Source organism: Schistocerca nitens, chromosome 2 (genome assembly GCF_023898315.1).
Source record: "Schistocerca nitens isolate TAMUIC-IGC-003100 chromosome 2, iqSchNite1.1, whole genome shotgun sequence".
NCBI lineage: Eukaryota > Metazoa > Arthropoda > Insecta > Orthoptera > Acrididae > Schistocerca > Schistocerca nitens.
The window spans coordinates 517,240,500-517,256,037 of NC_064615.1; the positions used below are offsets into that span (position 1 = coordinate 517,240,500).

Genomic DNA, 15,538 nt, shown 5'->3' on the forward strand with positions numbered 1-15,538 from the left:
TACCATTTATCGCCAGGTAAACCGCCGAAATGTCCTCTATTGGCCTGTTAACAATTCCCATTGGCTTCGTCAGGTGGAACGACAGGGTCCGTGGAGTGTAATCGTGTGGTGTGAGTTAGTGAACCACCAGGTCATAAGCCCCTTTGCAATAGGTGGAACAATGAACACACGCAAGTATCACAGCCTCCTGACAGACCATCTTTCACGAATCCTAGAAGACGTTCCTCTGCTTACTAGGAGTAACCTGTGGCAGAAACATGATGGCTGTCCAGCGCATATTGCAAGAAGAACTACTGAATGTTTTTACGAATTGTTTCGAAATCGCTGGATTGGCCGCAGAGGTCCTGTACCTGGGCCAGCACATCCCCCGGGTTTGTCTCCTGTAGACCTTCTGAAAGACACTATCTATAACGACATACCAACTGCACTGAATGATATGAAATGACGTGTTAATGCAGCCAGCTGGTACATATCCACTGAAATGCTAGCAGGTGTGCAGCAGTCGTTCCATGCTATTTTGAACATAACCTTGGATGGTCAATTGTCTCGTTACTGGTTAGACTCTACATAAGTTGTGTAGACACTTGTATTTTCTTTTTTATACGCTAGCGCAGGTATTCTACAAGTGCCGGTGTGGACACTTTTCAAAACACTATACCTCGTAAGCGACTCGCAATACAATCCTGCAACAAACACTATTGAAATTCTAATTTATCCTACTTTTAGTTTGTTAATATCACTAGGCATTCTTCCAGATAAAAAAGTATATGTAAGCACAAAAAGACATTTTATGAGTACTATTAAAATCTGTTGATTGGTTAACAATACGAGGCCATGGCAGCCAGTCCATTCTGTGGAAACCGCACGTCAAGAGCACTTTCCATTTTCACAATACCTGTGCTGCTAGTTTTAAGTGATTCGTCCTATGTGGTTTATTACTGCTACGTCAGAAAAGTGGTCAGGCCGTAGATACATGATGCTACCCATGCGAAACCGAGCCATGTCACCAGTCTAACACAAATTTAATTAGGATGTCTTTCCTGAAAGTATTTGTCTGGAGTGTACCCTTGTGTTGAAGTGAAATGTGGACTATTATCAATACAGAGAACTTGAGAATAGAAGCTTTTGACATGTTGCGCTACAGACTAGTGTTGAAGAAGAGGTGAGTAAGCTGGTATCTAGCTGGAGACGTACTGAATCGAACTGGGGATTAAACGAAATTTATGGCACAACTTAACTGTAATAATAGATTTGTTGGCACAAAATATCCTGTGGCATCAAGTAAAAGTAAATCTGATGATGGAGAGAAGTACGGGGAGTAAATTTTGTAGAGGGAGACCGTGATTTACTACAGTAAGGATCAAGTGGATGCAGGTCGCTATAGTTACGCAGATAGGAAGAGGCTTGCACAGACAGCCTGTCGTGGAGAGCTGCATCAGATATGTGATATTCGATCGCAAGAGCACATCAAGAATGGAAACAATTTCTCCTCATAACACTGTGGTGTGATTAGAGATTGAGTCCAGAAATTGGTACAACATCTGCAAATTAGAAAATTTACCGAGTATCTTCTTTCTCTCTCTCATGCCATCGATATACTTGCCGAAAATTTCCAACACTGCCGCCACTGAACCAGATTTTTCTAGTTACTTCGATGTAACGTCAATATACTGTGCGTTAGTGAGTCCGGCAAAAGAAAATACGATTGTTTATAAATATTTCAGTCACTTCTTTTTAAGCTGCAGTGCCACTGACGGACAGAAAGTTGATTTACTGGTGTCACACTAGACGCTTCTGTTGTATGCGACAATGCAGAATCATCCGTTTCTGTTAATGTCGAGCAACTTTATGTTTCACAAATATTTCCGAAACAATGCCATTCGTCAAAAAAACTATCTCTTTCCGGCCTCCTAACAATGAACCGAATCGAGGCACTTGCTTTGTCTTATAGTAAATGGACCATTTCAGGACCCATAGATTCCCATTCCAATTTGGGTAACACTATCGCATTTGCATGCTCCGTGAACTGCATTAAAGTTACCTAATGTATGACTGAATATGAGCGCAGATTAATTCGAATAACAGTTGATTTCTAATGAATAAATGTTGCGCAACAATGGTATAATGCAGTGGTTAACGCCTAAAACGGACATTAACCATACAATTATACTTCTTATAGCATTGATGGGAGTACGGATTTGTCTGCGTACACATTCTTGTTGCCATGAAATTCTCTGCCCCGTCAAAACCTATCTAACATCATCTACCAACGTAGTTTTGCCAATTAGTCAATGTAGAACCAATTTAATATATCCACGAAGGTAACAGACTACTGTACTCTCCTGATACAGTTCTCCAATAAAATTATGTGGTGGATTACATATTTTATATGCTTGTGTAACATGGGCCACCATTACTACTATTTATGAAAATAATGCAGAAATGAGGTTACCTTTTCCAAACGGAAGAGCAGCGATGAAGTCGGCATAGTACGAGACTATTCTGAAAGGAAAACAAAGAAACAATTAGCGACTAAGCATTACCAATCAGCACACAGGATGAAAAACTGCGTCAGTAAAAGAAAACATAATTTTATAGTGCTGGCAATCTGAATGGTCTTTATACGAATAAAAACTCAAAATTAACTAACACACACACACACACACTTTCTCCCTTTCATTGTTGAATTATTTTTCGCATTTTCATGTGCTTTCGATACAAACAAAATTAAGTTGGTGTACACGTTTGAAATGATTATGTACATCTCCTTTGGTCCACATACCACAACCACATCTGAAGTTATTCGTCTATGAGATGTTCTCTCCCGTGTACAGCTATTCACTAAATGTTTCGAGTAAGGAACTCTGGGTCTGATGATGTCGTCATCGACGGTACGTGAGACCGTAATGCTCCTTGCTTCTTTAATGGGACACTGTGTAAAAACGGTTATGAGCGCGGCTGCTAAACTAAAAGCGTCAAAACCTTCTTCCAGTGTCTCTGAAGTGGAATAACCACCGTCACTGTGTATTGACAGTTTTGACATCTGTCACTGAGAAAGGGAATTGTGTCGCGAAAACAAAACGAACGCTGAGATTGCTCACCGAGCAATGGAGAGATGTACGATGGATATTACTACGATAATGGGAGGAAGTGGAGAGGAAGATGTAACTTTGATTGTAAAGAAATTGAAATGGGGTGGGAGCAACACGTAGCCAGACGAATGGTTGGAAGGGGAACGCAGAGGCAGTATTGGATATGTATAGATGTAGGTCATATTGTATGGCGAAGTCTGCGGTAAGAACTTTATCCAGCAATGTAGCCAAATGGGTTGTTATGATGATGATGAAGAATGCACAGGAGCAAAATTACATCATATAGAGCCGACTTTGTTTTCTTGAATAGCTGATGTTTAACGTGATTATGTTCCTTCGCTATTATTTCAGAAGCTCCTGAAACTCCAGTACGCTGTGGTTTCTTGTGGTCCCCAATTACGAGGTAGACTTTAGTCATTCTATAAATTCTGCGTATGCTGTATTTCTAGCTGATTTCCTTGTTGCAAAGTAATTCAAATACTGGAATACTGACTTTCGCCAATGACTTTGCTTTATTTTGTTTTTCTAGTGGATATGTTACAACTCCTATGTCATACCGTCAGTGTGGTCGTTGCCGCACCCCTATTTATATGTGTCGAAGTGGTGAAAATATTAACTGGAAAGAATAGAATCGTTATGGGTTGGGCTGTGTGGTTGGTAATACAGTCCAACTTCTTTGGGAGCGAGGAGGAGCAGGTTGGATTTCTTGACATGTACTACACGTTTCTGTGTCTTAGCTTGCATTCAGCCCCTTCTGTTCATCTCACACACTGAATATGGATGCCGTAACCGCGGAAGCAATCTGGGTTAATAAACATAACATGCTGTCCCAAATGACGCTGCTCTGTGTTTGTACTCAAGTCTCATGCTGCTGGCGAGAGTAGCGGATTATCATACAGGAGGACAGCGGTTAGATGGGCACTTGGAGTGTCTCGCGTTTTCAGCAAAATTGAAGACACGAGCAGTGCTTGGAATAAATCGCAGGCTTCACTTTGATATTTGCTAGAACCAGTGAGGTAGCTGCTGAGTTTGTGCTACGAATAAATTTTATTTCTTTTTGAGTGTTGAAAGTGGTGGACGGTGTAATTTTCAGCATAGGTTTATCTTTTTGAAGGTAAGAAGTAATATTATTAGTATTAATATTTACGTACACTACTGTAGATTGTATTGTAATAATTAGATGCCATTCACTCAATCCGGTTTCTGTTTCCGCCATGTTTAAATGTATTATGTCAGTTGGGTAGTGTGGGCCACGGCATAGGCGGATGGTGTTGGCCATGTAAGTTATCATTTTTTTTGGTTTTAGGGCACGATGCAAAGATTCAAGAAGAAGCGTGCCGGTGAGCGTGGTTGAGGAGAGTTGTATGAGATGCAATTATGTAAGCGGTCACAAATGTTTTGTAAGGGGAAGTGACCCAAAGGATTCATGCCGATCGTTTAAATGTACTCAGAACTGCACCGCAAAGGAAACTAAAATCATTGTAGACCATGAGCAGACATCGGTGACACCCCAGATACGATTTTTCAAACCACGTGAAAACTCACCTGTAGCGTGATTGAGAGAAGCAAGGTTAATTACACTAGGTAGACTGAGTTTCAGGATTAGGCTTACAGTGTTGCATAAAAGTAAAACTCACTCTCAGATTTAACAGAAGAAAGAAATTGGCCGTTACAGATTTCTATTAAAACTCTGCGAACAAGCGCCCAGAACCGTCTTACTGGAAAGCTCAGTTCACATATTTAATGCGCTGTGTCAGGTTCAGTCGACCACAACGTGGAAGGTTTTTACCAACTACTTTTTATTACATCGTACTTTTGAAATACAAACATATTAAATTGCTTGTGAACCACAAAGTAATTTATTATGTCAAAACAATGTTTCGTTGTGAGGCCCACACTTTTCTTAAAACTTGGAATTTAGAATTACAGAAAATCTTTCCTTACTAAGCTCCATTTTCTTTAGAAATCTTTCACGTTTTATACAAAAACAAATGTTCCAGTGAAGGTTTTATACAGTTATAACTTATTTAAAAGTAATATCAAAAATTATACACCCATTTTGGCTCCAGAGCCCTACACTAGCCCGTTACCCGTCAGCAGGCCTAACCGCGTCGTCTCTCAAAAATGTACCCCAACATAAGTGGCCAGGCACCATTATCATGTCGGTATGTCGTAACTAATAATTCTTATTAGGTTGCTATAGGACAAACTGTTAAAAATATATGATTATTTGTTGTTAAAGTCTCCCACAATACATAAATTAAGGGAAAAGCTAAGATCAGAATTGGTGAAGGAGATTAACAGCCAATATGAGGATTGGATAACGACACAGTGTCGTGGCAAGGGAAGGATTTCCCTGCAGGTCGTAGCTACGGTACTATATTAGCTTGCAATAATGAAGCAAGTGAGTTTCACTAGCGTTACGTAAGAAGTCAAATGTAACTTAAAATTGCCATCCAAGAGACTATATTTCATGGATTGACAGACTGTCAAGAAATTGCCGAAGTAATTAAGAAATTATAGATTTGCTAACAATTAGGCAAAAAACATGAATATAGCTAACGTACTGGTTGTTTCCAAACATTTGCTAGTAATGAAAGAAGGTTTTTCTGACGCTGTTAATCATATCAATATATGGTAGTTATAACGGGGACTGAAGTAATATCAGATGGACAGGAAAAATGCGCGGCGTGGAGTGGCCGCGTGGTTTTAGGCGCCATGTTACGGATTGCGCGGCCACTCCCGCCGGAGGTTCGAGTCCTCTCTCGGGCAGGGAGGGGTGTGTGTGTTGTTCTAAGCATAAGTTACTTTAAGTAGTGTGTGCGTCTAGGGACCGACGACCTCAGCAGTTTGGTCCCTTAGGAATTCACACACACACACACACACCTACAAACACACACACACAGAGAACAAGTACGAGCAGGATTCGCGCTCTGGGGCTTCCGCTCAAACTTAATTATGTAAATAAACAGTTAATTTGGAGCTTTCAATAGTGAGTTTGCGAGTATCAAAGTATGTCACATAAATTGCAGTACCTTTTTAAAAGCATGATGTTATAATCTAAAAAGTTTTTTAAAACCAGCGAGGAACTGTAGACTTAAGTATTTGACATAAATTTCTACACGCTACTGCAACCCATTTCGTGGGAAAAGTGGCCTTAACAGACTGACATACAGACGGATAACAAAGTGATTCTATAAGTGTTTGGTTTATACCGATTAAGGTACGGAACCCTAAGTATGGCCTGAAATGAGGTGCAAGAGCAACCGTTCCAGGAAATTCAGGGACACAGAAGTACAAGTCACTTAGAAATGAAATAAATAGGAAGTGCAGGGAAGCTAAATCAAAGTAGCTACTTGAAAAATGTGAAGAAATTGAAAAACAAGTGATAATCGGAGGGACTGATTCAGCATACAGATAAGTCAAAAAAATATTCGGTGAAATTAAAAGCAAGGGAGGTAACGTAAAAAGTACAATGGGATTCCACGCTCAAATGCAGAGGAGAGAGCAGAGAGATGGAAATGGTACATTGGGTGTCTCTATGAGGAGGGAGGACTTATTTGACGATGTGATAGTAGAATAAAGAGGAGTCAATAGGGAAACGATAGGGGATCCAGTATAAGAATCAGAATTTAGAATAGTGCTGGCGGACTTAAAATCAAATGAGGTGGAATGGATAGATAACATTCCATCAGAATTTCTAAAAAGACTGAGGGATGTGACAACATAACGACTGTTATGGTTGATGTATAGAATTTTTTAGTCTGGTGTTATACTATCTTTCGGAAAATTTACACAATTCCGAGGATTGCAATAGCTGACAAGTACAAGAATTATCGCAAAACCAACTTAAAAGTTCATACATCCATATTGCTGACAAGAGCAACATACCAAGAACAGAAAAGAGAACTAAGGATGTCATGGATGACGATTCGTTTGGCTTTAAGAACGTTAAAGGCACCAGACAGTCAGTTGCGGTTGATAGTGGATTCAGGACTGAAGAAAAATCGAGACACGTTCATAGCCTTTGTGGAAAAAGCGTTTGACAGTGTTAAATGGTGCAAGATGTATGAAATCCTGAGAAAAGTAGGAGTAAGCTATACCGAAAGGCTGGTAATACACAGAATGTACAAGAATCAAGAACAGACAATAAGAGTGGAAGACGAAGTGTTCCTATTAAAAAGGGTGTAGAACAAGGAAGCAATCGTTCGATCCTACTGTTCAGTGTATACATCGAAGAACCAACGACGCTAATAAAAGAAGACTGGAATTATATTTAAGATGAAAGGATATCAATGACGAGATTCTCTGGCGACATCTCTATCCTCAGTCGACGTGAAGATGAATTATAGGATCTGTTGTATGGAATGAACAGTCTAATGAGTATAAAATATGGATTGGGAGGAAATCTAAGAGAGACAAAAGCAACGAGAAGCAACAGAAATGAGAACAGCGGAGAACTTAAGATCAGAATTGAGAATCACGAAGTAGACGAAGGATTTCTGCTACCTAGGAGGGGAAATAACCCATGATAGACGGAGCAAGACTGACATGAATAGAAGAGTAGCACTGGCAAACAGAGAATCCAACTAGTACCAAACATAGGTCTTAATTTGAGGAAGAAATTTCTGAATGTGTGCTCTTGCAGCACAGCATTGTGTGGCTGTGAGGCGAGGATTGTGGGAAAACTAGAACAGAAGAATACGGAAGCATTTGAAGTGTGGTGCTACAGACGAATGTCGAGAATAGTGTGAAGCCGTTAGGTAAGAAAAGAGCAGGTTATCCCCAGAATCGGCTAGGAAAGGAATATATAGAGAACACTGACAAGAAAAAGTGACTGTATGATAGGACATCTATTACGACATCAGGGATTAACTTGCACGGTACTAGAGAGAGCTATAGAAATTAAAAACTAGAGGAAGACGGAGACTGGAATGCATACAGCAAATAATCGAAAACATAGGTTGAAGTTGCTTCTCTGAGTTGAAAAGGAGAGGATTTCGTGATGGGGCAAAAAAGAAATTACTATGAACGGTAACCATATGGCTAATTTCTTCCATTTCGGAGGACGTATGCACACAAGCTCTGAATGAGAAGCAAACATGCTGACAACGCAATCTCGACAATCCTAAATTTACAGTGTTGTGTATAACGGAACATATCCTTTAAAAATTTATAATTCAAAGCAGAAAAGTTTATTATAACTATCTGTTAGGATATGTTTCTACGTCGACAAGTACCTCTCCTTTACAATAAATTGTGTTTGTTTCTGGGGATGTAAATGGTCTGCCCTATGGAACGTCTCAGTTTCCATCTTACTATCTTCTTAATTACTAGCCGCAACTGTACGTAGCCAGGTAGAAGGGGGAGAACTGCAGAAACGTTGTAGGGCCCTCGGATTTCTCTAGAGGTACTTCCACCGAGTGCGCTGGGATGCGCTCGCCGTTGTACGTATTATTCTGAGGCCGGCGGTACATTTCCATAATTGCAGTAAACTGCGGTGTCGCAGCGTCGCGCTATGCGCACGTCGAGTAATAAACCGCAGGAGCTATCGCCGCAACAGCGACGGCGTTGCGCCCAGAGAAGTAAAACACAAAAATCTGCTTTCGTGTACGTTACCTAACTGATATCATAGCTTTCGAACCCCGCTGAAACTTCTGACAACCGAATGTTAAACGAGTAAGACGTATGTAAGCCGGCAGTCACAAGAAAAAAATATTAGGACTTTTTAAAATTGAAAATTTTTACTTGTTATTTGCTCTTTGTTCTTTGTATGTCGAAAATATTTATATTTAGAAACGCTAACATTTAGATACAATATTTATCTAATGCTTCCTGTTTTCTTTGATAGTCAACAGTTACTTACAAAGAGGTTTACTAATGATCAGCCGTCATGCCTAAACTTTTCTTCTTCTGTTCATTAATTTCCTTTGTCTACCACGATCCCATTTTCCGTTTTGGTTTACTGCTTATTGTTGCATGATTGTCAGTCTTTTTGGATCTAGGTGTTGCGTTCCGTTCATCAATCGGTAAGAGCGGAACCCTTATAGGGTCGCTTTGTTGTTCGTACGTCTATTTGCCTGATCTTCTACTAAAAACCTCTTCTCAGGATCGAGCGAACGTCTCAAGTTTACATTTATGTCACTGACTAAGGTCTACGGTCCCTTAGTAGTATACTTAACATTATCTTCTATGCCTGAGTAATTAACATGTACGGCCATTTACGTCACATACTTCGACACTCGCAAATTCGCTTATAAAAACCTATAGAATCATGAAATTCTGCCACAAGTAAAGTTTCATAGTACAGCCAAAATAAAAACGCTCCGAAAATTGTTAATTTTTAATTGTATCACACGAAAAAAAATTTTTTAATTGCTTATCAGGCTGACTGACTCGCTTATCAAAACCTATACAATCATGAAATTCGGCCAGAAGCAAAGTTTCACAGTACAGCCAAAGGAAAAAGCTCCGAAAATTGTTAATTTGTAATTGTATCACAAGAATTTTTTTTTTTTGTAATTACTTATCAGACTGACTGTCTGTCCGTCCGTTTGTGAAAACTCCTTTTTCTCAGGAAGTTGTAATTTATCTCACAAACTAAGGCGATGTAGTAAACGGTAGCTTCTAAGTCAAATCGGTAAAAGATATGGTCATTTATGTCACTTGCAAACTCACTCATAAGAGCCATGGGTTTGACATAGATTCATGAAATTTGGCAACAAGCAAGGTTTTACAGTTCAACTAAAGGAGGAAATTCAGAAAGTCGTTGATTTATAAATCTATCGCACAAAAAAGATTTCTTTTTTCGTTTGTTATCCGATTTTAAGCTTGAAATTAACACAATTCTCGAAAATCTTGGAATTCCTGGACCGAGATCTTACAACCATCAACGTAGATAACAGGCAAAAATCGTCGAGATTATATACTACTGTAATGGATGGAGTTTCTATATAAATAACTAAGTCGAACGGAACACTCAGAGCGCGAGTCCTAGTAGCACCTGGCCAATTTTGTTTCTTTTTTGCTTATGCGAACGGTTAATGAATGACAAAATACGAAATAATATTATGAATATGGTGATCACGTTATCTACGTATTCACGTTCATCACAATTATCAGGCGTTTCTAGTCTCAGAGTCCACTGTGGGCTTTAAGTAAGGTAGATGCACAGCAGGATTTTGTAACTTGATAATAATAAACATCTTTCGGGAGGCCCTGACAGTATAACCTAGCCACCATCCGAAAACAGAATCTCTTGTCTCAATAAAGACATCTTTACGCCTTCCTTTCAACGTTCTTGATGTCACAATTTTAACGAAAATATTTGTATGAATCAGTAGAAGGGAATTAATCCATCTTTAGTGACTGTAATAAAGTCTTATTCGGACCAAACGCATTTCGCTTTTAATTAAAACACATTCAGTAGAGGCATTTTGCTTACAAATCTGCTACTTCTTTCTTTTGTTATCTAATGTTTCTCTCGTGGTTACCTGTCCTTTGGCAGTCACCCCATGGTGATACGAATGGGAGACTAACCACGAACCTTTACTAATGGCGAGGTCATCATGGCACTTTTTCAATTACAGGTCACATGTCCTATGAAAACATAATTTGTGTCTCCTACCCTCCTACTACCAGGGTTTTTTGCCTCGCTGAGCTGCACTGGGATCATATAAACAACCAGTAATTGTCTCCGGATGTATTGGCATTATGTTAATGAGATAACATAAAAATGCACTCGTTCATTGTAGTAGCAATTGTCCTAGTTTCATAAATACTGCGTTCGAAAAACACAAAGAACGTTAGGTTGGGGTCATATAGACCCCCGTGGTACTCAGTGCAAAAAACCATAAAGAAATGTCAACGTGTTGTAAATATAAAAATGACCAAATCAGCACTGCATACAAGCGACTCAGAGGGAGATAATAATATACTTCGAAAAAAAAAAAAGCTTTGGAAACAAGGGAGATATGATTTTACAAAGTGTGTATGGGGTCTTATTGACCACAGTTGTATTAGGAATGGTACCTGAACTGCTTATCCTTGAAATCCTAACAATATGTCCAAAATTTTGCAAGAAACTGTTTTCTTTGTGCTCCGTCTCTAATTCCAAAGTCCAGCCTTCGCTCCGTTTTTCTGTTCTTACTAACACTGTTGTTGGCGTAGCGAAGCCTACGATCGCTGTTTCTGATGACTTCCATTCAAAATAAGAACAGTGACTAGATTCGTACATGGAAATCACGACTCTATCTCTAGACTGCAGGAGCGGTACTATATGAGTTTGCACTACCGTCGTCGGCAGAGAATGTGGGCTGTGCTGTTTATTAGCTTATTTCCTGCATGCAGTAGACATGTAAGGCTCGTAAGTCTGATGCAAGAGCTGGTGTTTCTAACATCGGATGTAATGTAATAATTTTTATTTTTCTTCTGTTGACCTGAACGTAATTTAGTTTATTTGACCAACACATTCCCTATCCGATACGTCGTACAGTTACCGTCGTGCACTTGAACTAGAGAAATTTTGTTAAATATTTTATTTTCGTTCGTTCTCTGATACATAATGCATCTTGAAATTTCGCCAAATAAAAATGATTTTCTAATGTGGAGGTTAAAGTACAACTCTTGCCTAAGGTAAAAAGTCTGTTCCAGCCTTCATAAGCCAATACCTGACTATTAGAATGGGACTGTTGTTTGCACACAATCTTGAAACGATTGCAAATCACCGAGGATTTTCCATTCCCTAAATAACAGGCGTTTGAATTTCACGTTCCAATAACGGATTAAAAATTTTCTGCGGTGTGGAATGGATTGCTGATTTACAATCACGGCCGATAGAGCATCGATGCCAGAGTTACGAGGCGTGCCTTTTGACCTAGATGGCAATTACGCTCTCCACAGTTTTTTCGCCCCACTTTTTATGACCCAGTTCTGGAGCGAAAGTGGGGCACGAAAGGTCGTATAGAGATTAGCTGGTGTTAAATTCCTGATGTTAATTGCCTACCCTTAAACGAGCCTCTGTAACAAGTCTTTTCTGGAGATTAGAGAAATCTTTCTCACTCCCATACCAGCGAAAGGTGCGGGTAATTCAGTAGGGAGTATTAGTTGAATTCTCTCCAATTTGAAGGCGGAAAAGACATTTACGTTCCTGTATGCTTGTTTAAAAATGGGTATTAAAGATAGAAAGCAACAGTGGACAATTAAAGAGTGTTCGTTCAGATTAAAACATGTTACAGCCATTCCACGGAAAACAAAACTCTGAAATTGTTAGAAAATTACGATATCTGAAGTGAAACTTACATTTCATTGTCCAGTTTCCAATCATCCGTGAAGATAATTGAGCTCATTTGTTAGAGATTTCACACTGAATTCGCAGTGGAACTAGATCCTCTCCTAGTTAATTACAAGCAAGAAGTGCTTGTGCGGTGGATAATCTCGGATGACTGCAAACGATCGTGCAATCGTAGGTTTACAAATCTATTTACGAAAACAGTAACAGATCTAGTGGTCAGAATTACAGACAGATATCACTTACATCCGACTGTTGTAGATCTGTAGAATATATTCAGAGCTCACGTATTGTGCACGGAAAGAAATCATCTTCTCTTTCAAGGATCAACATGGATTCAGAAAAAAACGCTCGTATGAAAAGAATCTTGCTTTATTCATTACCGACATCTAGCACTCAACAGATGCAGGGAAAACAGGAATACGCATATTACGTCTGCCTAGATATCCGAAAGGCATTCGTATAACATCATCTGCTACTACCCTAGTTATTATTATACGGAGCATTTTGGCAAGTATGTGACTGGCTAGAGAAATATTTGACTAACAGAACTCATTACGGTATAATGGGTGGCGAATGTACCATGGAACAACGGGTATGGACCCAAATGTTTTCAATATAAGCTGACATCTCACCGTATACACGGTCCAATGACATTAGTGCGATCACTGCCTATGTTCGACGTCGACGTGCTGTAACCAATCATAGAGACGTTTGGCTGCAGAATTAGTGGAGGGTACTTTAAGCATGTCGTGGGGCCGCAGGAAACAGATCAGTAGTTGTCCTAATGCGGCAAAGGAGTAAAGTAGCTGTCGTTTAAAACGGCATGATCATTGGCTTTCGAGCCAAGTTTGAAAACGTTTCTCGAAACGGCTAACTTTGTAAACTGTTCGTGTGCTACCATGGTTAAAGTGTACTGTGCCTGGTAAATGGCGCTAGCCAAAACCGGCGCCCAGGCAACTGCACTGGACCACGGTGGTGGATGACAATGGTGAACGATGGCTGCGGAGGTGGTGAACAGCAGACCGTCCACATGAACCAAGGGGCTAACAACACTGAATATTCAACGACCGTTCAGAGAAACGATTTTGCTTATGAGCATCCGTAGCATGCGCCTGGTTCATGCACCCACCCTGGCTGCCGGTCATCGGTGATGAAGGCAGGAAAATGCATCCAAGTATTGCAAACGGAAGTCCACTGAGGGGTGACATATGTACCGCTCGTATGAATCACGTTTTATGCCTCATCGGACAGATGGATGTTGACACGCACGACTTGAAACGTTTGAGAGATAATGGCCTGCAGCAGTCGTCGGAAGGACCTAGGCCGGTGGAGGGAAAGTATTGGTCTGAGAGATGTTTTCGTGGTATTTCCTAGGTAATCTAGTCATTCTGAGAGGCACAACGGATCAGCACAATCATGCATCTCTCCTTGGAGATCATTCCCACCCCTACATGCAGTTTGTCTCTACTCGGCTAACTGCCATCTACCAACAGGACAATACAACCAGTCACACGGGTCGTAGGGTATGTGCGTGGTTCGAAGAGCAGCAGAATGAGTTTACTTACTACCCTGGCCAACAAACTCCCCATATTTAAATATATAAAATCGAGACTATGTGATCGATCGGACTTTTCGCACCATGGATCTTCAACCTAGAAACCAGTGCCGCTTGCTACGGGACTGGAGTCGGCATGGATCCACATTCTTGTCCGTACCTTCCAGAACCTCAATGACTCTCTTCCTGCATGTCTCGCAGCGGTCCGTGCTGCGAAAGTTGGTTGTTCAGGATTCGACAGGTGGTTATATTAATGTGATTGGAAGTGTGTAACTCAGACAAACCATCACCAGTTCCACCCTTATATAAAATAAAATGCAGATTACCACAGTCACACCACACCTGCAAACACAGAAATGCCAACAAATCGATAAATGAGAAACTTAATTGCACCTCACCACAAGCAAAAAAAGAATGACGGAGAAACTCTTCGCGAAAGTTGCTAATACCACAAGTCATAGAAACGTGGAAACAAAGCACCATCTAAAAGACGCATTGGTGAAAGTACTGTAATTATGAAATGTACACACCCATGGTAAGAACGTGACATACTGTACTGCATAGGACAAGCAAATACAGTTCTGTTCAGGCATAAGCGTGAAAAAAGGTCTGTCAAAAATCTACAGTAACTTGTACAACAAGAAGCTGTTCTGAAACTAATATTAGGCAGTCAAAATACGCTAATGTAGAAATAAATAAATAATTGTTTCGACGCATATCCACCATTAATATACTGTAGTAGGAAGTGAAATATGTGTTAAAGGCGACTGAAATTGTCAGTCCAAATACCGGTTTCCAAGCAATTAACTGCAGTTAATGTGCCAAAAATAAGAACAGTATCCTGTATGTTCTCACTGTCACAAACGACATTAACCTACAAGGCTCTCACAGATGACATAACTGTCCTGACATTTACTCGTTACGGGAGACTTCAATGCCAACGCAGTACAAATCATTTTCTGCTTACATTAGGACTCGACTTGTTGGTAGCCTCCCGTCGCACCGAGAAGTGTGTATCGTAACAGACGTTTCAACATTCCGGGTGGTTAACCTGTCCGCCTCGATAGCTGATTGATCAGCCGGCACGGTAGCTCAGCGTGTTCGGTCAGAAAGATAAAAAACTGAGTGACGGAATCAACAACGAACTTCAACGGATGTCATGGGACGTTCGCTGCGATCGAACAAAATGAACAATAACGAATAAAATGCAAAAAAAAAAAAGAAGAAGGGGTGGTCAGCGCTACGGAATGCTATGGATAGGGACCCGGGTTCGGTCCCCGGGTGGGCCGGAGATTTTCTCCGCTCAGGGACTGCTTGTTGTGTTGTCTGCATCATCATCTCATCCCCACCGACGCGCAAGTCACCGAATTTGCGTCAACTAAAAAGATAAGCACCAGGCGACCGGTCGACCCAACGGGAGGCATTTAGCCACACGACATTCCATTTCAGTGGCTGTCCTCATCCAAAGATTTCTATTTTGTCCTTTACAACTCGTAGATTGGAGTTAGCAAGAAGTTACTCCTGATCTTTCTCATTCACACTCCAATAAGAGGTGGAACAACGTCCGAAAGAAAACCACCAAAATCAGTGTACCACTCA

General features: G+C 40.4%; 1 long non-coding RNA gene across 1 annotated transcript in view; it reads right to left on the minus strand.

Annotated features, from left to right (window-relative positions):
* LOC126234473 (uncharacterized) overlaps positions 1–15,538 on the minus strand; it is a 340,217-nt gene that overhangs the window by 182,458 nt on the left and 142,221 nt on the right. Inside the window, exon 2 of the long non-coding RNA XR_007544733.1 lies at positions 2,453–2,502. This is a non-coding gene — a long non-coding RNA (uncharacterized LOC126234473). The remainder of the gene's footprint in view (positions 1–2,452; positions 2,503–15,538) is intronic.